We start from the raw sequence: 26,598 nt of genomic DNA on the forward strand, positions 1-26,598 counted from the left end.
AGGCAAACCGGGAATAAGAGGAGCTGCCCCTCTTTCTGGCTGAGAAATATTCCGTGTTTTTTAGGGAAAGATGTCAACCCTTGTTCCAGGGACTGTGGGAGAAGGGGGTCAGAGGGGTACCCGGGGCCTGCGCTGGCTGCTGTGGATGAGGGAAGAGAACCTTTTTTGCCTTTGAACGACAGTTCACGGGGACAGAAACTGATCAAGAATTCGGGCCAAAATGCACGGAGAATGAGCCCTGGGAGCCAAGCCACGCGTTTGTTTCCTCCAGAAAATCGTCCACGGTAACGATGACACGCTATGGCTCCAGCAGGCAAAAGGAAGCCGAGCAACACGACGCAAAACAAGGATTTTAGCCGCTCTGAAACACCGCCCGGTGCTGCCCCCGTCGTTTTGCGGAGGAGACGCTCGGGCCTGTCCCCGAGGCGGACCGGGCTCTAGGCAGAACACCGCGGGGCCGGCCCGGAGCCTCAGCTCCTGTGCTGCCCCTGCGCTGCCGCTCCTGCTCCTGCCCCGGCCCGGGCGGGCAGCGGGACGGCGCGGGCTGCGGCGGGCGGGACCGGCCCGGCTCGGCCCGGCCCCGGGGCGGTGCGAGTGGCGCTCGGCCCCGGCAGGGAGGGGCCGGACCGCCCCTACGCGAGGAGCCGCCGCCGTCGCGGTCGCGGCGGGAGAGGTGACAAGCCGCTGCTGCGCGGAGCCGCCTCCGCCCGGGTGGGAGAACCGGGTGTCCCCTGCTCCGCGCCCCGCTCCGAGGTAAGGCAGCCGCCCGCGCCGCCGCCAGCCCAGCCCAGCCCAGCCCTGCCCCGGGGCGGCTGCGGGGCCAGAGCGCGGGGACGACCCGTGTCCTCTCGCCGTGGGGCCGGGCCGCGCGGGGACGTGGCGGGTGCGCGGCGGCGGCGGGTCCTTGTGGTGCCCGGCGCCCCGCAGAGGAGCCGCGGCGGCGGTGCCGCCGGCCCCGGGGGAGCCTGGCGGCGGCGGCGGCCCGCGGCGCCTCCTTGCGCGGGGAGCTGCCGCCGCTGCCCGTCCCGCCACACCTGGTCCCTCGGTCCCTCCTGCCGCCGCCGCCGAGGGCGCAGGAAGGCGCCCCGAGCCCCGCAGCAGCTCGGGTGCCCCCTGCCCCCGCCGCTCGCTTTCCCTTCGTTTCCCGAGGGGAGCCGCCGCGGCGTGGGACGGGGCGGGAGGCGGCGGGCGCTGCTGCCTGGCCGTCGCGTCTGGTTCAGCGGTGATTTATGGTTTTGTTAACTCAGCATTTGGCACGGGGTGCGAGCGGGGAGAGCGGCGAGCGGGAGTCATAACTTTGTGTTACTTCTGGAAGGGAAATGGAAAGGGCCCCGTGGGGCCGTGGCCGCCCCAGCGGCTTCCTCCGAACCCTCCCTCCCCGCTCCATGCCCGCCCGCTCCAGCCCCGCGGCCGGGGGCTCGCTGCGGCCAGCGGGGAATAGCGCTGGGCAGATTGAGGGGGGGTGGGGGGACACGACACGGGACTGCCACCCGTGAAGGTGAGTGTGACAGGAGCGAAAAACTGTAAGAAATTAAATGTTTTTCTTACTACTGGTTTTGCGTGGAAACACTCAAATATTTATTCCTTGTACGTACATATATTTGTCTACACATACACAGAATGTACACACATATTTTCTGAGCGATGAGAACATTGCCTATAGGCTTCTGTTTCCAGATGTGTTTTTTTTCTGTTTCTTTTGGGCATATTTGCATTTTTGCTGGGAGGAGAACAGGCAGCAATAACGTGGCTGAATATGTATTTGAACAGTAGCATGGAACAACTTGTGTGCCTTTAACTGAGCTGCAGAGGATATCCATGTGGGATTAATATACTTAAGTGATCATGTCACACTGACGTATCTTGTTCAGACTTGTAGATTTTTAAAGCAGTGTGGACTTGTAGGTAGTAGTGGAAGTGTAATTAATTTTAAACATGTGACTTGGCCTAGTACTTATGATTTTAACGTGGTATTTGTACCTTGGTAAATATGCATAGATTTAACCATCTGTCCTCTATTTTGCCTTCGTGCGTGCACATACCACACTGCGCAAATGAAAAGTACCTGTGGTAGGCTTCTGGGCCAAATACATATTTAAACTCTTCTGGGAAATGCTCTAAAGTTACTCTCAAGGAAAACATCTTTCATACAGTTTTTGAGTACGTTTAAAATAATTAATTAATTAAATAAATAAAAGATGCTCCAACATCAATTATATCAAATATGTCAATTTCTAACTTGTGTTTGGCATTAATACTATTTGCAATTATCCAGTACAGCTGATACTGCTGCTGGAAGGCACGTAATTCTTCTCACTATGGACAAGGCCCTTTTGTGTACCGTCAACCTCATACTTTTAGAGGGGGTGTATGAACCCCTGGGTAGAGCCTTGCAGTTTCTTTCCCTGTAGTGAGAGAAGGGTGGTAGTGGGGTGCCAGCTAGTGTTGCACATTGGATATCATAGCATCAGAACTTCTGACACAGGCTGGAGCTCCCAGTTGGGGCACGTCAGTCTTTGGCACTTGCCATAGGTGCTGACTGGCGTGTGCTATGGCTCATCTACATGTGAGTGAAATTTGGAATAGCAGTGGGCCACAGTGGTGTTTTGCACTAGTGTAAGGGTGTGTTTGTCTGTCTGTGCAAGGTAACCTGCAGGACAGTGCCTGTACAGTAATGTTTTCCTGTACCTGAAGAGATGGGCTGTTCTGTTGTGGTATCCCTGCTGTCACCACAGGAGTGGTACTTCTGCATTGTGCAGATAGGTGGGTGGATGACATAACATGTGTCACTTCAACATACTTTTCCTCTGAAACTTATCTCCTTTATTATTTACAGCCCCCTCTCTGAAGAAATTGCCTGGTTTTAGTCCACAGAAAATCTGCCAAAATCTCAAATCTTTGGCATTGGTGTGTTTGGGTTTGTGATGATGAAATCTTCATTTGAGCATCATTTTCTTAAATTTGGCTTTTACAGAATAACAGTTGTCATAAGAAGATTAAAAATAAAGTCTACTTGCTGCTAACACTTGGTGGGTGAAATTTCCATCTCTTATACTCCAGATGCTCTGCAGTTTCTCTGCTGGTTGCAGAATGTCTAGAATTGTAGTGTGCAGTACTAAATAGACTACTTTTTCTTCTAACCTAGGAATTCTTAAACTGTGTTATACCTGCTGTAGCAAAAGTAGTACATGAATCCTTCCACCAGCGGCACATGATTGTCATGTGGGGAACCTTCTTAGTCTTGCTCTTCCTTGGGTTAAAAGCTTGGTTACAAGACACTGGAAAAAGTTCTGTTAACAATTTATGGTAGGAAGGAAAAAAAGCATATTAAATTGGTATTCCCATTGCTGCCTGATGGTGTTAGATTTTTTTGCATCCTGTGGATAGTTCTTGGAATCTCAGTAAAACTGCATGATTATTTTACTCCTTAAGCTGCTGAGTAAAATTATAGAGCCTAGTTTATTTTTAGGTTTGGCGTGTTCCCACTGAAACTCATGCCGTGGAAGGTGAATGAACAGTTCGCTTGTTTATACTGTGCTCAATCCCCTCACCCCCGCCTTTTAATGGGCACTCACAGGTCTTGCTGTAGTCCTACTGGAAGGTTTCAGAATTTGGTCCAACCTGACAGTAAAAACAGAAATAAAGAACCATGAAGCACATTAAATGTGTTATCAAAGAAGAGATTTCCATGCTGTCAGTTATCAGGATAGAAATCTCACTCACATGGCTCCAGCCAGTCCTACAATCACATTTATTGCTCTTCTATAATTTTTTTTTCCTGACAGTTTATTGTCAGCTCTCTGTGGCTGAAGTACTCAGGACAGATGTGAATATGCTCCCTTCCTCTTTGAAGAATTACAAAGTAACCTAGTTGGCTTCCAGATCACATTGTATCCTTCTTCATGTCCCTCTATCTTAATTCAAACTTTTCAGTCTACTTATTATTCCTTTCCAGATGTCTTTTAGCAATTGAGTCTCTGCTGGATCACTTTTCCCCTGATGAATTATTATTTATTTCCTCAGAGGCATCCAAGAAATAAAATGACTGATGGATTATTTTTTTTCCCCTTCCATTACCTTTCTTCAGTATTCTCCCACGTTCATTTGCAAGCAGAGCTACTTAGAAAATGTTCATTAAAATGTCATTGAAGTGAAAGTCAGGCAGAGTGTTAATCAAAAATACTTTTCAGTTTCAAGTCGCTCATTTCTGGTGAATAAACCTTTAAAAACAAAAACAATTTCTTTCTTTTCTACTGCTAATACTTCCCCTGTGCATTTCACTGTCTTGATCATTGTGGTCAGATTATTTGTGATAACTATGTCTGACACAATTGATTCGCTTATGGCTTTGGAGAAACACAGTATCAAAACACTCAACTAACTTTGGAATAAAAGTGTATGGCTCAGTCAGCTACAGGAAGAGTAGAGCTCTTCAAAAATCTTAGTGTTGAAGAGCTCAACAGTCTATCTTGCCTTTCAGCTACACACCAACGTTTTTAGCTCATGGTGGGTGAGTAATGGCAATGATGACTGTCGGGGACCATTCCTCTGCAGAGCCCAAAGTAGCCCTGGTGCTGCCCAGGACTGGGGCCACAGGGAGCTGTAAGATTGCGGGTAGGTGTTTGAACACTGTGAGGATGCAGCCTGGAAGATGGGAGGATGATGGTATGCATCTGTGTAACTGGGGAAGGACATAACACATTCTGGAGTAATCAGATTTCTGAGATTGGAAGGCTTCATGGGCTGCCTGCGTTGCACTGGGGACACAGATCACTCTTTGCCTAGATAGAGCTGAGACAGCAATGCTGTTATTGAGTAGCATTTCGCTATGAAAGTATAATGTCAGTGTAAAGTCCAGAAATACTTCTGACCTATGACCAGTTGGGATCATGTATCTTAAAGCAACAAAACCAGGATCTGTCTGTGACTGCAAACTCTTGACTGTTTTCCTCTGCTCACCACTGAATTCCAGGTTTAGGTTTGACTTCTGCTATTCCTTCTTGTTTGGATGGTGCTGCAGCTGTTTGTAATGAAGGGTAAATGGGTCTGTTGTGTCTCCACATTAGGAAAATTTGAGAATTATTCATTTCTAGCTAATTTGCCTGATGGTTTGACACTGATATTAGAACACAGTGTATACAGAAATTGAGCTTTGTAGGTCTCTACAAGGGAAGGATCAAGTGATGGGCGAGCAGCTTTCCACTGCTGCTTGTTTCTCCATCACCCTTAGTTTATCCAGGAAGGACCCAAACTGCTCGTAATATTTTTGTGATTCCTTTTTGAGGTGTCCTCCCCTCCCTGGTATGAGACAAATATTTCATGCCTGATGGTATCAAAAAGGAAGTTGGGGAGGTTGAGTATTTACCAGTGCATACCTCTTCTGACAGAAGACAATTTGTGGTATGGGAAGATTTGTCTCCTCTCTTAAGTTTGATGTCCCTGGTCTATAGCACTAGGCTTAAGTGTGCCAACAGTTGGCTTTATTTCTTATCTTTTTCATGAACAGGGGACTTGGCACTAGCTAGTGGTTGCTCAGGACAGTATATCCATGGTGAGTTTCTTCAGCAGTGGTAGGACTGTTACATTTTCAAGGAGAAAGAAGACTTCCATTTTGTTAATGATTTAAGACTGGAAGAAGTATGGATTGGATTCACAGGTCTCAGAGAGAAAAAAAAAGGACATCCCCTTTTAAAGTGCCACCATGTCTAAATGTGCTCGACTTGAGCAGTATAAGCGGGCTGTTGGTGGATATGAACAAGGTGTGTTTTTGTTTCCTGAGGGGGCTTTCCAAGTCAGCACAAGGTTTTCACAAAGTAGAGCAATTACTTGCTGTCCAGTATGTCTGTATGGACATCACAGGCCCTGATCGTGGAAGGCCCTATCACAGGCTTCGATGCATTAGTTATTTCAGCATTTACTTGCCATTCTCAGTTTGGGAATTTCTGTCCTATGTGTGTGTATGGTGAGATACCAAAAACATCAAGGTGATTTTGGGATGTGTTACTGCAGTAGTGGTTGTCAGGAGTTGACTGTGGTTTTGATCACTACTGATGTGTGGGCCCTTGCCCTGCTGTTGTTTCCAAGTGCTAAAAGATTTTGGAGTTTCTTACTCTTTGCTCTGCTGAGGCTTTCTCTGGTTCCTGGGAAAGTGGTCATGCTTTCACTTGCTTGAATGAGGCAGTGCTCTTTCCATAACCACTATAGTGTTGTGATATCCATAATATTCAACTCCTCCGTCAAGCATTAGGTCAAAAATATGATCAGCTCTGCAGGTGGGACCAGATGGGACCTGTGAAGGTACCGAGGGAACTATGAGGAAACTGACTTTTTATTAAAAAACAGAAGATGAGTTTGGGGGACTTCAGCATGTTCTGCCTTGTCAGTATATCTGTTGAAATTCCCGAGATTGATCATTCTGGGACATTTTGCTACCTTCTATTGCAAGATATTAATGGTAGCCTTCCTAAAGCTGTTTGTTTATTGTAATCAAAAAAAAGTGAATAAATGTTAGCTTTGGCTTTTCAGGTTAATGAAATCTAATAAAGGCTCCTTACTATAGGTACCTTAGATTTAATGTCTGCAGAACAGGTAAATTAAGTACTTCTTGCTGTCTGCTTGTGCCTGGGTTTTGGACTTTGTATTCTGAGGAGGGGGAAAAAAAGACATGGGATATATGTCTCATCCAGACAGCTTTGGGTGATGCAACGTATATCAGGTATTTCACTGTTGGGATTGTGTGTTGCCTGGTGGCAGTTTGGAGGTATGTCTTATGTTACTCAATTCGTTCACCTAATTTCATAATGCTTTATGCTCTTTGCTTCCTGTTTGTGGTGGAGTGTATTTCTGCTGCTACTTACAGCTATTAGAAAGTATCTGATTTCACTGACCCTTTTCGTAATTCCTTGAAAAGCCCATTCCAGTTTGTACCATGGCAGATGAAGTGGGCTATGTCATTCAGATTGCTGGGTGCTGCAGAAGAGGGTTATAATCCTTTTTGGAGGCACAAGCTGTTGAATCCTGGGAATGGTTAGACCTGGATATGCCTCCTGTGGGAGCAGTGGTGAGTGTGGACCGGAAGGATGAAGACATATGGTAAGATTAAGGCAGATTCTGTCATAAGGAGGTGGTGTCGGTGGCTTCAGTCAGTCTTTTTTTTTTTTTTTTTTTAAATAACCCGTCCTTGCTGTTGTGAATTAGAGGAAGGGAGAAGAAAAATCTATCCACTTCCTGAGCTGTAAAGAGGCCTCTTGACTAATGGCATGGCAATAACTGGAGGCCAGAGATGGGTGGAGCTCAGTACTCCTGCCTCATGAAGCAGCAGAGCTATTTGGCCATCTGAATTGTGTCGATGGCCTTGGGGCTGACAGGAGGATTATTACAGCACTGTTCTTGCTTTCTGGAAAACTTACATCATTTTTCTTTACAAATTTCAAGGATGATTGAAGTGTTTTTTCTTATGTGGTACCAGCAGTGCCAAGCCTGCTAGAGCTGGTCCCTGCTGCTGCTGAGTCCCTGATGGAGTCTGCTGCTGGAAACAAACTGGGGTGGGGGAAAATGTCGGTCAGTGAAGAACTGTACAGAAGACTTTTAGGATTGAAATGATGAATTTTCTATATGGGAGGAATAATTTGAAAGTGCTTTAGTTCCACTTTGCTTACTCCCAGAAGATTTTGTCAGTGGTCTCTTAGTTATTTGTTGCTTTCTGCACAATAGACTGAAGCAGAATGAACGGGATATCTTTAAAGGTTAGGTTTTTTGGTTGGTGGGTTGTTTGTTGGTTTGTTTTGGTTTTTTTGAGCTGCCAGTACTTTGGAAGTTACCTTGTCTCAAAAGGAAGTCTTAGGAGATGGCTGTAATTGGAAGTGTCTGTGTGAAATTTTGGGTTCTTTGAAGGACCTATAAAGAACTTATAGATAAGCATTGGTAACTTCATTTTTTATTGTTAGGTGGCTTGACATGTCTTTGTAAAATAGGAGTGCATTCAATATGCAAAATATCTGAGAGTACTGAAATAGAAAGGTCTAAAATTCTGTGGACATTTCTGTACAGGATCCAGAGCTTTTAACCTATCCTTTCTGTCAGCAGTACAAAGAGGAATCAAAAGAAGTAAATGCAAAACATCTGAGTCCCTTGTATTTGCAGCCACAATAGTCAAGGGAAGAGAAAGCTAGAAGTCTCTCTAGTTCATCCATTGTGAATTGAGCATGTGGTCACAGCTGTTGTTAAAGGCAGTTCTTCTAGGTCAGATGAAGTCCTATTGCCATGTCTAGATCCAGAGAAGAGCTACTTTTATGAATAGGGATCTAGGCTGAGGGAGCTGGGCTTCTTTAGTTGGATGAAAAGTAGGCTGAGGGACAGTCCACTAGCTGTTTACAGCTACTAGAGGATGATTATGAAGATAATAGGACCAAACTGTACTTAGTAGTGCCAGATGACAGCAAGGGACATTGACATCAAATTGTTTCTTTGGAGATTCGGGTTGGATGTTGGGAAAATGTTGTTACCAGGAGAGTAGTGCAGCACAGCAGCAGGTCATCCAGAGAACCAAGTATCTGCCCTCTGAGCTTTTCAGGAGTCACCAAGGCAAAGCCACAGCTGACCTGCTCTGCTCTTGATGGTAGTTTTCTTTTGAGTCAGAGGCTGGACTAGGTAACCAACCCCCTGAGATTTCTTACAACCAAAGTTTCTGGTAGACTAGCTCAAGTGAAGAATTTTTTTAGACAACTTTGGGTTGAGCTGACCAGCTACTGTGAGATTCCTGGTGGTAAATTTAATTTCATGTCCTCAATACAGCTTTTGTAGTTCCTACAATAATGATTCAGTGAACTATACTGAGATTTGTATTGTTGACCAAAGTATTTATGGCCTGAGGACCAGCAGAATATTTTTGTCCACGGGTTTCTTTTGGTCTCACCTGTCCCAGAGGGAAGGGACAGAACTCTGATGGTTAATACTGCCCAAACAGGCAAACCCATGGGTCAGCTGAAGATAGCTTGAGGGGTGAGGTAGCATTACAATTGCCAAGGGGGCAGGTGGTTTGCAGTGAAATTTTACTTATGGTCTTAAGTTCATAAGACTATATACCCCACAGCAAAAAAGCTGTGTAATCTTTATCTTTTGCTTTTTTTCTACAGTCCCCTTTGCTTAGTACTACCTTTAAGTAAACCAAAGGTAGCAGACAGGATACCTTCTATTCTTGTTTTGGCTCCACTAATATGTATTAGTGGTCATATTTTATTGTTATTGGAGTAGGTATGAGGGGGAATAGTCAAATGAAAGGCTTTGTCAATTTATGACACTTTGTTTTTTTGAGAGCAAGGAAAAGAGGAGAGTCAGAGAAAAATATATGAGATGAAGTACACTGTGTTAGAAAGCTGGATGCTATCCCCTTACAGACATTTCCCTGCAAATAAACTCTCCCTTCCATCTTTGAATCTCTGATGAATTAAGCCCTGTATGCAGTTTGATTTTTGAGGCATTCTTTCTGTAATTTACTTAATTTTTTCTGGGATTAAATATTAACGTGCACTGCTTGAAATAAGTTGTCTTCAGAGGTCGTGCTTTTGGATACCATTTTATCCCACACAGTGCTTCTGCTAGAGGACCTTTTTTCTTGCCCTGCATTACTCATACTTGTTTACTTATTTTTTTCAGAGTAAAAACAATTCTTGTTTCTCTTTGTGTGTACAGCTACTTATTTCTTGGTTTCTGTTACATGACATTAGGGAAAATGAAGGTTCATGTCCATGTATATAGTATTATGTGGCAGAGTAATTATGCAAAGATCCACATGTTATGTTTAAAAGCATTATGCAATGAAGTATTCCTGACACTTCACAGTAGTGAAGAGATCAAGCTGAAACAAAGCAATCTCTTTTGAGATACAAGTGGAAATTTGGTTCAAAACTCATGACTGAATGTACGTAAGTCGGATGCTTAAAAAAAAGCTGGCTTGTATGAACACACACTCATAGACTTCACAAAACAGAGCTGCCTGCTAACCAAAAGACTGCTTGCTTGCCAGCAGTTCACTTGGCATAGCTTTCTCCTACCTGTCATCCATACTTCACAGAAAGAAATAAAACCCTGTACTGACATACTCCAGGCCTTCTCTTCTTGCCAAAGTAATGCTTTGTTAATTATATGGAGTCCTCTGCTCTTACATGTGCAGGTTATTAGTTGCTGTAAAGGGGTGAGGGATTGAATCCTACTCTTATTGATTTTAAAAAACAAAAATTATCCAATTGGCTCTTGTTTGTTGTGAAGTTTCCTGGAGCCTATTTTCTCTGCTTACAGTGGAGATTGCTTGCTGATTTTGCTGCATGCCCCTGAGCATATACCCTACAGACTCAGGCTGTTAAGTGGCAGCTTGTATGGAAATGGGAGGCAGCATCACCTATTAAATAGTGTTGGGTTGTTTTACACCTGTATTGCAGTAGTGTGCAAAAACAATAGGGTAATTTTAATGAATTAGAAAGAGTGAGTTGAATTATTTTTTTGCTAATTGAAGATGGGAAAATTCAAAATGTAGCTCAGTTTCAGTGGTATCTTTTTCCCTCTGGGTTTATAATGGAGTAATAAAATAGAGCTTCTGGATTTAAAGGATAATTAGAGATTCTCATTACATCACTGGTTGGAAGATGTATTATTTGGAGCCATTGCTGAAATTATATGCAGGATTTTGAATACATTGGAGGTTGATAACTGAAGCTTCATGGAAGATTTTAAAAATATTTGTTTTACCGGCAGAAAACTTAATTGGAATACATCTCTGATATAGTTATGTGCAGCATTAAGTTTAGTCATTTAGGAACTTTTTGAAGGACAAATCTTGTTCCTGTGTCTTTGCAGTAGGTTGGAAATCCACAAGACAGGGGGCAGAAGTCTAATATATGCATCCTCCATCTATGCTCCTTGAAACACAGGATGGTTTTCCTATGCTCACGTGACTTTGTGGCTGAGGTTAGTAGGTTTTATGAAAAGGTGATTTATTAAATGGTTTCCTCCTGTTGTGGGTTTGAATAGGAACTACTCCAAATCTGAGGCCAGAACAATGGCTATGGAGGAAATTACTCATGGAAGGATCTGTGGAGGAAGGAGCATGTTTTTATCAGCGGTAGAAGAACTTCCCGGTACATGGGAGTCTTACTAAAGATGACTTATGCATCAGGGAGTAGTGACAATTTACACCTTTGTATTGCTTCCAATTGAGTATTAAAGACTTAAAGGTACAATGTGTGATTTCTTCTTAGTTTGACACATTTGGAAAGTATTCTTCATAACCACTTGGATTCAAAATACATTTTTATGAAGGCTTAAGCATTTGGTGTTTATTTCAGCCAAAGTCAAAGGCTTGGGAGGCTTCTATTGGGTAATTCCCTGGTTGCGATAGATATTGTACAAACTAGGGGGACATGAAGCCAGTTAGCAGAGAGAAGGATTTATCTTGAATTTATGATACATGTTGCTGGCAAAATAATGCTTGTGCTTTTACCCTGTGATTCCTTGTGATTCATAAAACATATTCTGAGTAGGGTTCAGCAGCTGAAGGTAAAGCATTTCTGGTTTTTATGTTTTACATTCTGCTAGATGATTTGGGAAGATCTATTCTGATAGGAATATTTCTGAGGAAATAGTTTCATTTTTGGATGGGTATAAGTACCTAAATATATGGCATCTGAAATGGCAGTAGACAATTTTGTATCTGGGACATCTGCATAGGGCTGGCAGATATAAGACATACCAGTAACCCAGACCTTCCAGCAGTGGCCACTGGAGGCCAACAGGAATTCCCTGGGGTATCTAGGAGGTACTAGATATCTGGGTTTGGATGACTGAAATTTAAATTTTAATGTTTTAATATTTTGGTATTTCAGATGAGCAAACTGCAAATGACTTTTTTACACCTGTCAGGAAGAATAATAGAACCACTTTCCTGAAAAAACTTTTGCACAAGTCTGTGTTCTAAGAGTAAGGCAATGTAGGTGGTTTGCCAATTTATTTTACTTAGGTTATTATTTTGCCAGTTTACAGTACCTAGCTTATAGAGTCAGCAAGATATGGGTTATTTTACCAACCTTCCCTCTTCCCCGAGAGGTCCACCTCCAAAATGAAAAAGAAAATCAGGAGGAGAATCCCAGTCCAACTCCTCGTAGGTTAATTTTATGTCAGTCAGTTATTCAGAGGAGGAAGGTGTGAGTTAGTGCAAGGACTGATGTTCAGTCAGGGTAAAAAAAAAAAAAAAAAGCCCTGGAACATGTTCAGCATAGCTTAGAGAACAAGCTTATGTAGCTTATATAGCAACATAGCTGGAACATGCTTATGGCAAGCTGAGGATTTGCACCAAAGCTGTAACTGTACATTGTCAAAATAGAGGTGTCCTTTAGCTATGCGATAATGTCTTCAGTTATTTGAAATTAATTTGAAAATCAAAAGGGCTATTGAGTGCATGTAACTAAAGTGTCTAAATATTTATATTCCTAATAAAGGTTCTTCTGTAGGAAGATTTTATCTCTTACGTGTTTAATGAAGGACACGATAGAAGAAGCCTAAGTGTGACCATCTCAGGTAACCAATAGAGAAACACAGATGCTTTTAGGATATGATGGAATCTCTTAGAATAGCTGCTTTGGGATAGGATGAATCACAGCCCACAAATGCCTATTTCTCTTCAGTGACTATAAAGAGAGAGGGGGAGTAAAGTGACTCAGTAAAATGTAGCTGTGTATATTTGGTCAAATATATTTCAAGCTAAGTGCATAAGGCTAAAATCCAGAGGCAGTTCAGCTTTCCATGGCACCCAGTATATGTGTCTCAAACACTTAGCAACAAAAGCTTGGTTGGAGTGTACTGCAGTTCTCCTCTGGCTGATGCCTTCATCACCCTTCCCAACTAGAAGCACCCTGTGAAGGAATGGTGCATGTGTACTTAGTTTTCATCCTTATGGGGAATCAGTGTCACCCTAAAATAAAGTCAGGATGCAGACTGGATGTGTGTCTGAACCCATGTATTTGGATCTCACAATTTAGACGTGGCTTAAACTCCTTGCACAAGCGGCGGAAGGAGAGAGAGCATTTGGAAGTCTTCCAGGAGCCACCTTAATTTTGGTAAGATTGATTCCTAACATGTAACTTGAATATTTGCTTGCTTCTGTGGTGTGTTTTCATTTTATATTTCAGCATATATGATGAAACTAGAACAGTCTGGTTTAATTTCTGGGCACAATCTGCAACTTTCCTAGGTAAGGGAGATGTTGGGATGTCTGGGTTCTAGAAAGTTAAAACAGTTGAAAAGCTGGATTTAAAGTTCTTCTAATAAGCCTATTTTTAAAACCAAAATTAGACCAGCACTTTCAGAACAGCATACTTGTTTCCTGTTAGTAACTTGGAATTTTGACATTAATCTTAATTTTTTTAATCTATAGTGATTTATACCATCACTTCAGCCCTGATACAGAGATTGAGGTATTTTGGAAAGGCTGGCATCAGTGGTATTATGCATGAGTGCCTAGTTTTAAAATCTTGGCAGCTGCTTTGACTTTTCTTTATGCTGTCATTCAGACCATAGCTACCAAGGCTGAATTTTGCTCATAGTAACAGTTGTGGGAAGTTACTAAAGGAAGAGTCTATTATTGACACAGGAAATAGTTTTGCAGTTCTTTTTATCATTCCTGAACTTACCAAAATGTCACTGTTGCCATGGGTCATCTATGCAAGGCTCAAAATCATCTATCTGTTACCCTGAACGTGACATAAATTGTTTGGTGATTTCAGTGTTAGTGTTACATATGCTCCACGCTTCTTGCAAAACCCCCTTTAAATTGACAAGTTTTGTTGTTTCTGTAATTAGATCTAATCACTATGATTCAGAAGTAAAGAGGGAAAAACAACTGTGTGGGTTCTGCATTTTTCAGTTCTCCTCCTCTTTATTACTTCCAAAATTGTCCACTTTTCTCCAAAAGTTATGTGAACATTATTCAGAAAATTGTGTGTAATAGTCGCCTTTAGCAGCATTTTTCCCTTGATTCATTAATTACAGGAGCATGTCAAGCAGAGCAGATGGCATTTTCTGAGTTGGGAATTTACCTTTGTTTGTTATTCTTTGTGGAGTTTGACATCTGAATTTCTCAGCTTCTCTAAGATGATGATGTTTTGCAATTAAATATGTAATATGGTTGTATAAATTGGCTTGAAAATTGAAATTCCGGCCTTCTTCTTTGTAACCGATGTGGAAAACGAATGGGTGCATGGGCACATTTCCATTTGGGATCAGTCACTTTGGAACTACTCAGTCCTCAATGTACAGAGCAATTATTTTAAAAAATATCTTTTTCTTTAGTCCATGAAACTTATGGCACCACTCAAGCGCCATTTTTGAGAAAGTGCATACGTTTTCTCTTGAGCTTTCTGATGGGTCCTAGCTAAAAGGTCCACAAATGGGATGTGATTGTTTTTCAGCATTCCCTGTTGAGTTGAGGGTCTTCTGATCCTTTGGCATAAGAGGATCTAAAACATAATAACCCATAATATTGAGGATCTGCGTGGCTGCTAGTTTTGTGGTTTTGATTCAGGAGTCCAAGGGATGGTATCTGGGAGCGCCTCAACCCTGTTTGACTGCAGTTAAAACTCTACAGTGGTTGAAGACCAGTGTATGCACTGTGAAGCAGTGGCACTTGTATTAGGGTTGTAAAGGCAGTGCTGAACCCTCACCTTTTGAGGGGTTGTGTTAGTGACTTGAGTTTGAAGGGTTAGGGGTGGAGGTAACTTGCAAGTTTCCTCCCTCTTTAGAGGCAAACTATCAGACCACGGAAGCTCTTGGCAAATGTTTGGGGTATGTTCATGTGGTCTGTGGAGAAGGTGGATGGCTCCTGGTGATTGGTGGTGCCTGTGCTGCTTACTCTCCCTTCTCTGGTTTGGGCACCATCTTCTTCTGTGTTGTAACCTTCTGCTTGACTAGACCTAGGATTTCCAGACTCTTGTGTCTTGTGTCTCTTCCTCCCTTTCCCTCTCATCCCTCTCCTCATTTTCCCTCTCACCCTCTTTTGTCCAGCTTCGTGTCATGCTTTGGCCCCCCTGACTTTTCTGACACCCCCTCTGCCATGTGCCCTCCAGGGCTGGTCTCATGCATGTCCCTGGGGCACCAGCCGAAGGGTCATGAGAGCAACAGGCGAGGTTGTCTTCCTGCTGTCAGCTCCAATGTCTGGTCTCTGGCAGATGGGAGCAGCAGTTACAGGGGAAATCCTGCTAATCTCCTGTAACTTGAGCCCATTACATGCTCAGTCACACTGTGGGGCTGGTGCCTTTCCAGCCGCATACGGACGGATGGCTGAAGGAGACGGACACTCACTGCAGAACATTTTCTGAGGTTTGCACTGTAGGGGTCAGAAACAAAAACCAAAAAGATGCTATGAGTCAGCTGAATGCTTGCAGGTTTTAAAGCTTTGTCAAATGGGAAAATATTTTCATATGCATAGCAAAAAAGTAGCCTTGATTTTAACCAAAAAAAAAAAAAAATCAAACCCCAAACCTCAAAAAAGTAAGGGATCAGCTCTTTGCCAAATTTCATGACAGCCCCAACATGGGCAGAGGAGCCAGAGTTCCCCAGTGAGTGACTTACAAGGATAGCAGAGGAACATGGTTTTGTCTAGGCTAACTCAGAAGCAGGCAAACTGTGTTTTGGCAGAAAAGTAAAAAAAAATCCTGCAGCAGATGTCCAGCATGGAAAATTTTTAACAAGGGCAGCTCAAGTCTGGCAAAGTCAAAAGAATGTGGAAAATCCTGACAAGATGCACCAAGCCATCTTAATAACAGATAAAGTTACCACCCTTGTCCCCAGGGTCTCTCGAACCCGCCAGAATCATTTATTTGTTGTGTTTGGGTTTTTTTTTGGGGGGGGCGGGAGGGTTGTTTGAGATTTGTTATATAGGGCAAAATAGTGCAGAAGGGAGGGGGGTGACTGAACAGAAAGCAAGGGCTTGCTGGCAGGAGTCTTCTCAGCAGGAGCACATTGCAGCCATGCCTGGAAGGGGAGGGTTTTCGCAAATTGGGTGGGAGATGGTGGAGCCCAAAGGAGAGTTGTTGCTTACAGGATAGGGGAATAATGGATTTTTGGGAAGCTGTGTTTATAATATGCAAAATAGTCCATAGGAAACAATAGGGCCTTGGGTCAGAGCTGCCAGTGAATGAGAGCTTTGTTTTCCTCTTGTCTATTCATATTTCTAAACTTTTTGTGGTATTTTAAAAACATTTTACAATTTTTTTTGTGTAATGGCTTGCATTGCCTGAACTGCTCTCTAAAGTAGTGTTGCACTGCAATCTTTATCCCTTTCTGGATAAAGACTGACTTTCAGCTTTAAGCTCCTTTCTCTGTTTTTCTTAATTGCAGCTCTTATTCAGTAATCCTTGGCTGCTGTGTTCTCGTGTTTTAAAACTTCAGTAAAATTTGTGTGAGAACTGACTGACAGGAGACCTTGTGTACCAAGTGTGTCAAGCTGCCCACAGCTTGACTTGAAAATGGCAATTGGTATCGCAATCCTTATGCCAGAACCTTGATACAAATGAACATTAGCTGCAAGCTGCTTGCACGAACTGCAGGTTAGATGCTGCTGATGTGATTTATCTGCCGCTGATACGAATTAAAACATCATCAATTAGATGATGTTTTCATTGAGAAGCATCCCACACCTGCAGTCGCCAACAACCGGTCTGAAATATTCAGAAAGATGTTATGCTTGTATTGCAGTTAATTGCAGGCGCTGCACATAAGATTATGCAGTATTAAAAGGAGAGTATTACTGCGTGAATTGGAGTGTGTTTTGGCTGCACGTTATGGTTTGACCTATTCTGGTGCACAGCTCACCTTTACAGCCAAAACAGCATCATTGCAGTTTTGCAGTTTCAGAAACATTGTTTGTGCACACGTTTGCAATTAGCAAAAGCATTGAAAATCCTTGTGCAAGAAATGGTATAGCTGCTGTTGCAGTGGAGGGGAAGGGAGTTGTTTGTTTTTGCTGCGTATATTATTTCATGGAGGTATTGCTTTACCTCACCAGTAAAACTCCTTCCCTGCGCGAGGGAAATTCCTGGTTCATTGGTATGGATGCATTGTTTTTACACATTAGAAGTGCTGTGTTGCTGTGTCAATCATCCCGTTAGGATCAGTTTAAGAGCAGTAGGGCTGACGAAGCTGGGTGTGATTGGCTGCCATACGCTGGGAGGGCTCTGTGAGAAGGAAGGGCTGCAGTCTTTCAGCAACAGAGTTTAGGCTGTGTCTTTGCTTCATCATCTGAGAAAAAATCCCTAGATAAGGCACAGGGCTTTCTGAGGGGAAAAAAAAAAAAAAATTACAGGCTGCTCATCGTTTCACGTGAGAATTAGTTGCCATGATGCGATGGGAAAGATGTGGCTGTTTGTTTATATCAGATGTTCCTGCTGACGTTGGGAATGTGTCGAATAGACAGGGCTAAACAAGGTAGGAGAATCATTGTGTTTTATCGAATGTTTAAAGAGTTTGCTGCAGTATGCTGCATACTGTATGTGTTGCTTGGGGGAGTCGGGGAAACAGTGCTACTCTGGTGAATAGATTCTGTTTGGGTGCAATAGGTGGACTTTATGGTAACTTGTTTTCGAAGGGTATTAATTTCCAGTGTAAATAGCTCTCTTCAGAAATAGAACATGAGTATATGCACATTAACACAAGTAAAAAAAGAAATAGGTCAGTATGTTTCAGAAATGCTGCTACCCTAATTGGATTTTTAGCTGAGTTGTTGTCTGGAAGTGCTGCCTAGCTTTAAGAAGGAGAAGGAGTCAGCCTGGAAATCTGTGAAGTTTATAGCAGCTATGTTTGAAGATTTAGCTGAATTAGACTGGCTGATCTAAATAATTCCTTACCAGAGGCTTTAACTAAAGCCAAGACTGCCTGTTTTAGACTTGAAGGAGCTATACAACGAGATTACAGTATTTTACCCTGTCGTAAAAGTATGGGCATTTTTGACTTCACTGTAATTCCTTGTGCTCTTGAAGGAAAGCTGGGAGAGTTTTTCACATTGTAGTTTAGCTGAGTGTTTCCCCTGTCCTTTCCAGGTCTTTGTCTCAGCAGCAAAACAGAACCTGTACATCACGGCAAGGAAAACAAGGTTAATAATATGTGCAGCAATTATTGGATCTTTATACATTTTTAATGAGAGAACACACAGCTAGCAGAATAATTTAATGAGCAGGCTGGCTTTTAGAGCAATGATTTCACTGTGCTAAGGCAAACCAACTTTCTTGCAGGGGAGGAGCCTCAAGAAGGAATGGTGAAGATTTATGTTAAATGCTCTGGAGAGAAGGGAGAGATATTTAGGCAGAAGTCTGTGAAATTGTGGAAGAATAGTATAGTTGTTAGCTATTATTATTTATTGAATGGAAAGCAAACTTTACCGTCATGTTGCAGGAGGTATCCGAGAACATTGCTTTATCCTGGGATGTGCTGAAGCTTCTTCAACTTTCTCAGACTGCCATATGCATTGAGAGTGCTCAGTACCCTTCAGGATTTCACCCAGTTAGCGACCTGAATTAACATGCTGACTTCAACTGGATTATAGAAGCGTTGTTTGTATGTGCAGTATATAATAGAGTTTTTATTTTTTTCTTTTTCCTAAGAGACAGCAAGAAAACGTTGTCATCTTATTTCTCCTGTAATAGCCATGACATTGCATATAGGTGTATGTATTCAAGTAGGACATCGATAGGAAAAGAAGAAGTATGAACTGAGGAAGACGAAAGATCAATTTCTTAAAGAGAAATTACGTTAAAGGATCTTTTCCTGCCTAGAAAACCTTTAATTCATGTAATTTTTGGGAAAGTTTCAAGACCTCTTTTATCCTAGGAATGAGTTACACTAGTTTTAAAAGTATTGCATTAAGTAGGCCCTTGCAGACCAGCTGTCCCTCCTGTTTTTCAAGGAGAAGTACAGCACAAGTGCTCAGAACTGCCGATACCACCTCCTGACTCCTCACAACTGACTTTGCTCAGAGAAGGTCAATACAAGTTCCCTGCTCCCTGGCCAGGTACTTGCTGAAGACCTTGCAGCAGGGTTATTGACGCATATTCGGTTCATAAGCTGGTCATTTTTGAATGCTACATCTTCTAAATAAAATCAACCTCATTTCTTCTGAGAATTTCAAGCTTTGCTAAAAAGGGAAACACATGTCAGGATGCAGAGCATTATTATTACAAATCCATAGGGTATGGATATGTATGTTTAGCTGTCTATCACTATTGATGCTTAAATGTGTTGTTTGTGTGCAGACTGTTAAGGATGTGAAGCAAAGACTGATAATTAGAAGCAAGTCAAATAATCTTTTTCAAGCTATAAAATGTGACATGAATGTACCATTTTTGAAAATAAAACAATTTTCATATAGAGCTTTCGGTGAAAACTTTTCAGTCTCCTGTTTTGAGACAGTCTCTTACTTTCAAATGGTTTAAGTTGCTGTTTTTCATACATTGGAGATCACAATATAGAGAGTTATCCTTTTTATGCCTGATTACCAAAGTGCAAATTTGCATTCAGCACTCAGATAAATAGTTTGAGGTTGACAGACAGTCAAGTGACAAAAGGATTTTAAAAAATACTTCCTGCTTAAGGTGTCTATATAGTAGTACTTTACATGGATAGGTAAGTGAACCTTCATCTTGGAGGGTAAAGGTGGTAGTAAACATTCTGTATTTACATTTATTATGTAAATAGTTGGTGTCAAAAATGTTTTGGACCACACTCTGCTACCTCTTTTCATTTAGCTTAATTGCTCCGTGGATTTCGTCAGAACTATTAGTGTGATAATATCTTACTGTGTGCAGTCTGTCTGTTTTCAAGGAAAAGTTACTTTGTTTATAATTAGTCTCTTCATTTTCATAAGGTAGAATTTTCTAACGAGTTACAGGTCCTGAAGTATAGTGCTTGACTATAGAGTGTTTATAAAGTCAAATCAAGTTCTTAATTTGTAAGGGTGTATTTTACAGAAATGTAAGATAATTATGTACTACAATTTTTTTTTTTTTTCCTAAGCAAGGAAAATGGCTCATAATGTTATATGGGATTTCAGGCACTCAGGTCTCACCTCTGCTGTGAATTAGTCTATGTTGCTCACAAGTATGTTAGGAATAATCTGCACTGTGTTTATTTGTAAACGCTCTGTAAAATGTTCGGCTTTTACAGCATTGTGAGATGAAAAAAAGACAGTGTTCAATTAAAATTCCTTATTAATGATTTTGCATACAGTTTTGATTTTCTAAATCATTAGACACATTGCTAAGATTTAAATTTCATGTGATAGCTATTAGTGATACCTTGCTTCGTAATGTTACTAGAAATTTCTGACTTTGAGGATTTTTTTTTTCTCTTCCAGGCAAGAAACACCTTTTTAAAAGCCAAATTATTTTTTCCACTTTTTTTTATGAATAGGGCTGTTACAAAATTGTAGTAAAAGAGAATAAAATCACTTGCTTTAGAACTTACCAGTATGTATTTTCTTTTTAAAACCTTTGATTGGGAAGCTAATGGGATATGTTTAATACAATGTGTTATGGTTAACTATTGTGAACCAGTGCTACGTAACTGGTCTGTGAACAGGCTGAAACCATAGCCTGAGGAAAATAAAACTAATTTCAAGAGGGTGTCAGTGCAGAAAACTAGTTCAAATAATAGCAGTATTAACTGCTTGACTAATTAAACTAATCTTCTTATACATTGTTAGCAAATGCAGTGACAGTTGTTGGTTATTGATATATGGAGTCTTCTTTTTTAAAAAGTCTTCTTTTAGAAGCAAACTTTTTGGCTCAATTTGGAATAGAGAGTACACGAGGAGAAAGAAGTTATGCAGCCCCTTTCTAGAATCTGCCAACTTTTTAATTTCCACATTTTTTTAGTAAAAATAAGGCCATTCAAACACCAAGCCCTCCCTCCAATAATGTCAAGTTCTTAGTTCAATATTTCAAGCATGCTAAAAAAGGAAAACTTCAGGGATGTGAAAATTGAAGAGCATACCTAACAGGGGATTCAATGCAACGTCCTTATAACTGACACAAAGAAATACTAATTTATAGGCACTCTGTGCTACTGATGATTACTAAAGCTGTTGAGAACTGCCAGTGTGCAGCTTGCTGCTTCTGCAGAAGACTTGTAGGATTCCTGGAGGCTTAAGTCTGGCAAAAGACCTGGTGGTCTGGTGATACCTGAAACTTTGTCGGTTAGAAGAGCTCAGCTGTAAACAAATTGATAAACAGAGGTTCACATTCTTCTTTTAAAATTATTATTTTTTAATGTCTTTTTTCTTCCCCCTCCCCCCCTTTTTTCATACCTAGATATATGGTGACAGATGCATACACATATGCATAATACATACACACTCATAAAAATGTTGTTTCATCTTTGTGCTTTTTGTAATACAGAAACAATAGCTAATAAAGACAGTGGGAGGGATTTAGTGGTATAGTCGCTGCATAAAGAAATGGATCAAGAAATAGGAACAGATGGTTCATATCAGAGTCTATTAATTTTTTCTATTTAGATCAGTGACTTATTTTTATCAGTTTCTGAGTGGATTATAAACAGCATTTTGGGAAGGTTTGGGTGTCACTTATTGCTGAACTCATAAATAGAGACGGGGTCAGTCTGGAGCTTCATGTGCTGTAAAATCTCCTCTCCTACAGGGAGTACAGTGCCTCTGAGAATAGGCAGAATTAGAGAGCACAAGTAAGGAAAAGTGCGGAAGTGTTTTCCCTTGGTAGTTTTACGGAAGGAGGAAGCTAGGACTTGGTTAGAGATGTTTGGGTTTTGTTTTGTTTTGTTTTGGAGTTTTTTTGGTGGGAATTCTGAAGGCAGCTTTTCAGTGTGTTTTTTGTGTTTGATCACTTTTAAGGCCTAGCAAATTTTTATTTTTTTTTTTTTTTGACTCTGGCATTCTCTCCTATCCAGACTGAATACATTTTTCCTTGATTTTCTAAGGAATTTAATGTTGCTGGTGCTTTTTTACCAAAATACTGTGTTATTTATTCTTCGGGTATTCTGAATGGTGCAGTCCCCTACCCTCTAATTTCCTGAATCTGTCATGATTTTTGCACTTTATAGGTATTATGGACAGTGTTTTGAACTTAGCCTAAACTGACCTAAGGTTGCCAAGTGGCAAGATTTCTGTTACTTACAGGCACTCAGAAGGATGATTTTTCAATGCAAGGTTTCGGTGTGTTGGGTTTGTGCCTTGACGCTCTCTTTCGGCAGCTCTCTGTGGTACGCTCCTCCTGATATTGAGCTGGGGAAAGTAGCTGCCTTGTCGGACAGCAAAGCCCAGTTGTCGTCCATTTTTAACTTTTTTTGGTATTTCTACTTTTCAGACTGTCTGCAGTGCTGTTATCAGCAGTTATATGCATTTTTCAAGCTTAGAGCTGCACTGGTTTATCAGCAGACACCTCTGGCTGTTCCTCTGGTGGGGCAGGGGGGCTCACCACTGGCAGGAGCGTACCTCTGCACCTTGTTAATGATTCAGGACTTCAGCACTGTCTCACTCTTATTTACTTAAAAGGCTGTGATACCATGTATGGGATTTCCCTGATGGCTGTGTTCACCTGTGGCACAGCATCCCCAGCTACAACCTTGTCTGCCATGAGGAGACCAGTGCCAACTTTCCACCTTCATCACCTCACCCTGATAGCCAAAACTCAGTGGGACCTGGGGCACCTTGTCCAGCTGGCAAGAGTCTTTTGCAGAGGAGGACGCCGGTGCGTGGGCTGCTGATGCTGGGGATTGCAGTGCTGCAGTCCTTATTGGCATGCTGAACATGCTCTGGCAGCACGGCACGCTGCTGTCCTGGAGTTGTAGTGCTTGTGTTTAAAAACTTTTTTGCCGCATGTGTATTTTTTTACAATTCCCTTGTGTACTTTAGTTCCCCTCTGCTAACGCTGGGACACGCTTGTCTTATTGCCCTAATTTTATGGAGGGAGTTAGGGGATGTGGGGGGTGTAGCGTGGCTAAAAACCCCAAGATTTTTGTTGCCACATTAGAGAAGGCATGAAAAGCTTTGAAAGTGGACCCACTGATGTGTTTATAAAGCCAGTGCACTTTCTCTTCTCCCTCCCCCCTACCCCCTTTTTTTTTAAAGACCTCATTTAATGCTCGGGACTTTGTGCAGTGAGGCCACTTTCAAAGGCTTTCGTATCCACAGTAGCAGCTCTTTGAAGTAGAGACGCCAGCGGGGAACAAGCCATCAGCTTAATCTTTGCTGTAAAAGGTCCTAAGTGGTAAGAAGCCACAACATCCATCTCTGGGGGAGAAGTTGGAGAGCAATACTTGGAACTGAATCCGTCTCCTGGACCTTGCCCTTGCCCGTGGAGATGGAAGTCTTTGGACACTTTCCATGGGGCATTAGGGATGCAGTCCCTTTCATCTCTCTGGTTTTCCACTCTTGTTCTGTCCCAACTTCTTTCCCCAGTCTCTTGAAGAGGAGGGCACAACCAAAAGGCAAGGAAATAAGGCCTGAGAACAAATGTGTTTCTGCAAGGCTTTGTTTGCCTTCCCATGTTGGTAAATGATTCCTCTGGCGTGCAGAGCAGGTGGCACAGTTGCTGGTGTTACCTGCCAGTCCTTGCGTGGCAGTGGGGCGTGTGTCCATCCAGTTAGGTCAGACTAGACGGCTTTGGTGGCCCCAGGAGATAAGGCTGTGCCTTCATGTTCTGGATATCGTCATTGGAGGTGCCTGTCTCCCCAGTGGCACGAGAAGGCTGAAGGAGATCATGCTTTTTGGTTGCCGGTGATGCATTTAGCTGCTTGAAGCTACATGGGATGAGTCTACCACCTGTGGAATCCTTTTGTTTGAAATAGGAGACGAAAGTGTTGAGTTTCTCACAGGAGGGCTTGAGGATCAGCCTGTCCCTATGGAGCTGTAGCCAACTTTGGTTGCGGAACTATGCTGCTTGTAAGGAGCTGCCATCCTGAGGTGGAGAAGGCAGAAGGGTAAGCTGAGGACAGCAGTGTGTACCTTGACTGGCACGTGGCTCAAGTCACCAGGGGTGAGAGGCTTTCTGAGGAGGCCTTTCCTTCTCAACCACAGTAGCTGTTGTTGATTCTGATGACTATTTGAATAATCTGATTTTTTAAGCCAAAAAGTTATTTTTTAACTTGTTCGCATTTTTGACCTTCAGCATGTCACCTGTCATTTAACTTCACCCTCCTGCAGTTTGCTGTATGCAAAGATAGCTGTCTTTTGTATGGCTTCCCCAGTGGTAAATCACTGAGTGGCCCCTGCATCCTTGTCAAAATCTGGTAGTCCTTGTCATCAGGCTGTATGAATTTCATATTCTTTCTGTTGTCAAAAGCCTTGCTGTTGCCTCTTTGTATGTGTAAGCCTTTCCATAGTGCTGATGGTGCTGTTGCTGTTCTCTTACCCTTTTATCATTCCAGAGTTACGTGCTCCATGACTATACACAGTAGTGTAATTCTTTTCTGTTTTCCTTTGATAGTGCCAAATGTTTTGCTTGCTTTATACTCCATCAACTGCTGAGTATTTTGCAGAAGTCTTCATTGAATTGCTTGTAATGTCCATATGATCTTTCCTCTGTAGCAGTGTCTTGTTTGAACCTAGTGCTGTGTATATACTATTCATTACTTGTCTGTTTTTCCTCTCATCTGCTTTTTTTTTGCCTATCATTATGTTAAACTGATGTCATTTTATCATCCAGTGTTCTCATTATCATGTGATGCTTTTGTAACTCTTCACAGTTGTCTTTCAGTATGACTTTGCAAAAAATTTATATTATCTGCAAACTATCTTATTGTTTATGGTTATGTTGCAAAGCAGGGAAGGTAAGCTGTTGGCAGACCTAATTATGAAAATTTCAGTGGATTATTAGAAATAAAAACATATTTAATCTCGTGAGTTTGTTGGATTTGGGGGCTTTTGTAGAATTTTTTGACTGAACTTTTTCTCTGACTTCAGTTTTCATAATATCTGCAAATGTTTAACCCTTTTAGATATCCTTTTAAAATAATTTTTTTTTTAACATCTGTAAGACCTATGTCATCACAGTAGGTGAGTTCCACAAAAATCATCAGGTTACAAAGAGGAGGTGATTCATTTGCTTTCATTTTGCTTAATTTTGACTTTCAGGATTTGTGTTTTCTAGCGTTTCCTTACCATTGTCAGAACTGTACTCCTTAATAAAAACTGACAGTTGCCTGTAAACACATTTGTAGGTGATAAGGTTTTACGGAATGCTCTTGATGTTTTCAGGCTTCCAGTGAAATGGACAAGAGGGAGCTGTGCTGCAGCAGGGTTCTGTAGTGGATCCTTAAACTTGAGGATTCTTGTCATATTATATAAGGTGGTTGGTGGTTTGTTTTTTTTCTTGGTGGTTTTGTTTGTTTGTTTGTTTTTCTTAAATAGAAATGAAAACAGACTTAGTAGTAATATTCTGCTTTGGTACCTCGTCCCTCTGTATCTCCAATCGCCGAGACAATACTTTTCACTTTTCGGAAAGATAAATGTGATGATTTTCATCTTTGAAGTGCTTCACTCAAAGCTAAAATGATTGCCCTGTAATAGGACTGATGAGCAAGTTTCTGCTTTTCTCATTTAAAAATACAAAATTTCTGATTTAAAAAGATTACATTTTTTTTTGTTTGTGTGGCTGTATTGACTCGTGCTGCAGTTAGGAAATTTAGGTTTTGCATTGTGCCTTGTTCATCAGCAGGATTGTTCTTTAATTGTTTTCCTGGTGGACCTTGTTTGTCTGGTGAAAAAAACTGGGACCTTAATTGTGAATTTCCATGCAACTTTATGGAACCATAATAATTAAATAAAAAAAAAAACCAAACCCCACTCCTCATTATGTAAATTGAGTGAACTTTTTCTGGAAGAAATTCTAAAAGCATAGAGCTAGAATACGACTGCATCTTTGTTGTCTCTCCCTTTTCTGTACTTTCAGGGTATAAGTGCCTTTTTTTTTTTTTTTTCTGGTAGCAGAGAAACAGTTCTGCTCAGTTGCTGTAAAGTGGCACCATGGTTACTACTGTTTCAGGTGATGGGCAAGAGGGATAAATGTGGAGAAAGGTCTTTCAAGTAGGTTTTCAGGATTTTCTAGAGTCCATGCATGGTAATAAAGTGTGTATTTCTCTGAAAGCCAAATATTGGTAATGTAAACTTTGCAGCCCGTAAAGTTGCAGAGAATTACTGGAGGGCATACTTTTGAGTGAGGGGTGTGTGTGTGTGTTAAAATCTATTTATTTATTTTGGTTTGGTTTTTATTTTCTGGTCTGTTTGATTTTAAGTTTCACCTTCTTTGTCCTGGAAATGTTGTATGAAATGGAAAGAAGTCCTATCAAGTGTCAGGGTCCAGAGTGTGTACATAGGCTGAAGGTTAGAAGATACTAAATCTCTTATTTACAAGCTAAGCAAATATTGCAATAAAATGAGGCACATTCAACACACACATTTAAGTCATTTTTGAAAAGTTGTTTTTGGAATAAAAATGTGTGTAAGCATAACAGCAGCAGTTCACTTTTTACATTTATACATGGACAGTTTTTTTCTCTGAGTAGTGTTATTAGTGTTACTTATTTGACCAA

The 26,598-nt window shown here is 41.7% G+C and overlaps 1 protein-coding gene and 1 long non-coding RNA gene across 10 annotated transcripts in view; one reads left to right on the forward strand and one right to left on the reverse strand.

Annotated features, from left to right (window-relative positions):
- The first annotated feature begins 634 nt into the window (after nucleotides 1-634).
- MBNL2 (muscleblind like splicing regulator 2) overlaps nucleotides 635-26,598 on the forward strand; it is a 111,348-nt gene continuing 85,384 nt past the window's right edge. For 7 of the 9 annotated variants that reach the window (XM_027880320.1, XM_027880319.1, XM_027880322.1 and 4 more), the window contains exon 1: nucleotides 635-753. The gene's annotated coding sequence lies outside the window, so the exon portion shown is untranslated. The remainder of the gene's footprint in view (nucleotides 754-26,598) is intronic. The other 2 variants (XM_027880326.1, XM_027880328.1) reach the window with 2 other exon arrangements.
- LOC114055824 lies at nucleotides 15,040-25,463 on the reverse strand. Its single transcript, XR_003570840.1, has 3 exons — nucleotides 23,351-25,463; nucleotides 17,964-18,107; nucleotides 15,040-15,370 (listed from the first exon to the last, which is right to left on the reverse strand). It is a non-coding gene; the product is annotated as an uncharacterized LOC114055824 (long non-coding RNA).

This window comes from Empidonax traillii, unplaced genomic scaffold (genome assembly GCF_003031625.1).
Source record: "Empidonax traillii isolate 1590-97213 ecotype Southwest subspecies unplaced genomic scaffold, ASM303162v1 scaffold68:size1967880, whole genome shotgun sequence".
NCBI classification, from domain to species: Eukaryota; Metazoa; Chordata; class Aves; order Passeriformes; family Tyrannidae; genus Empidonax; species Empidonax traillii.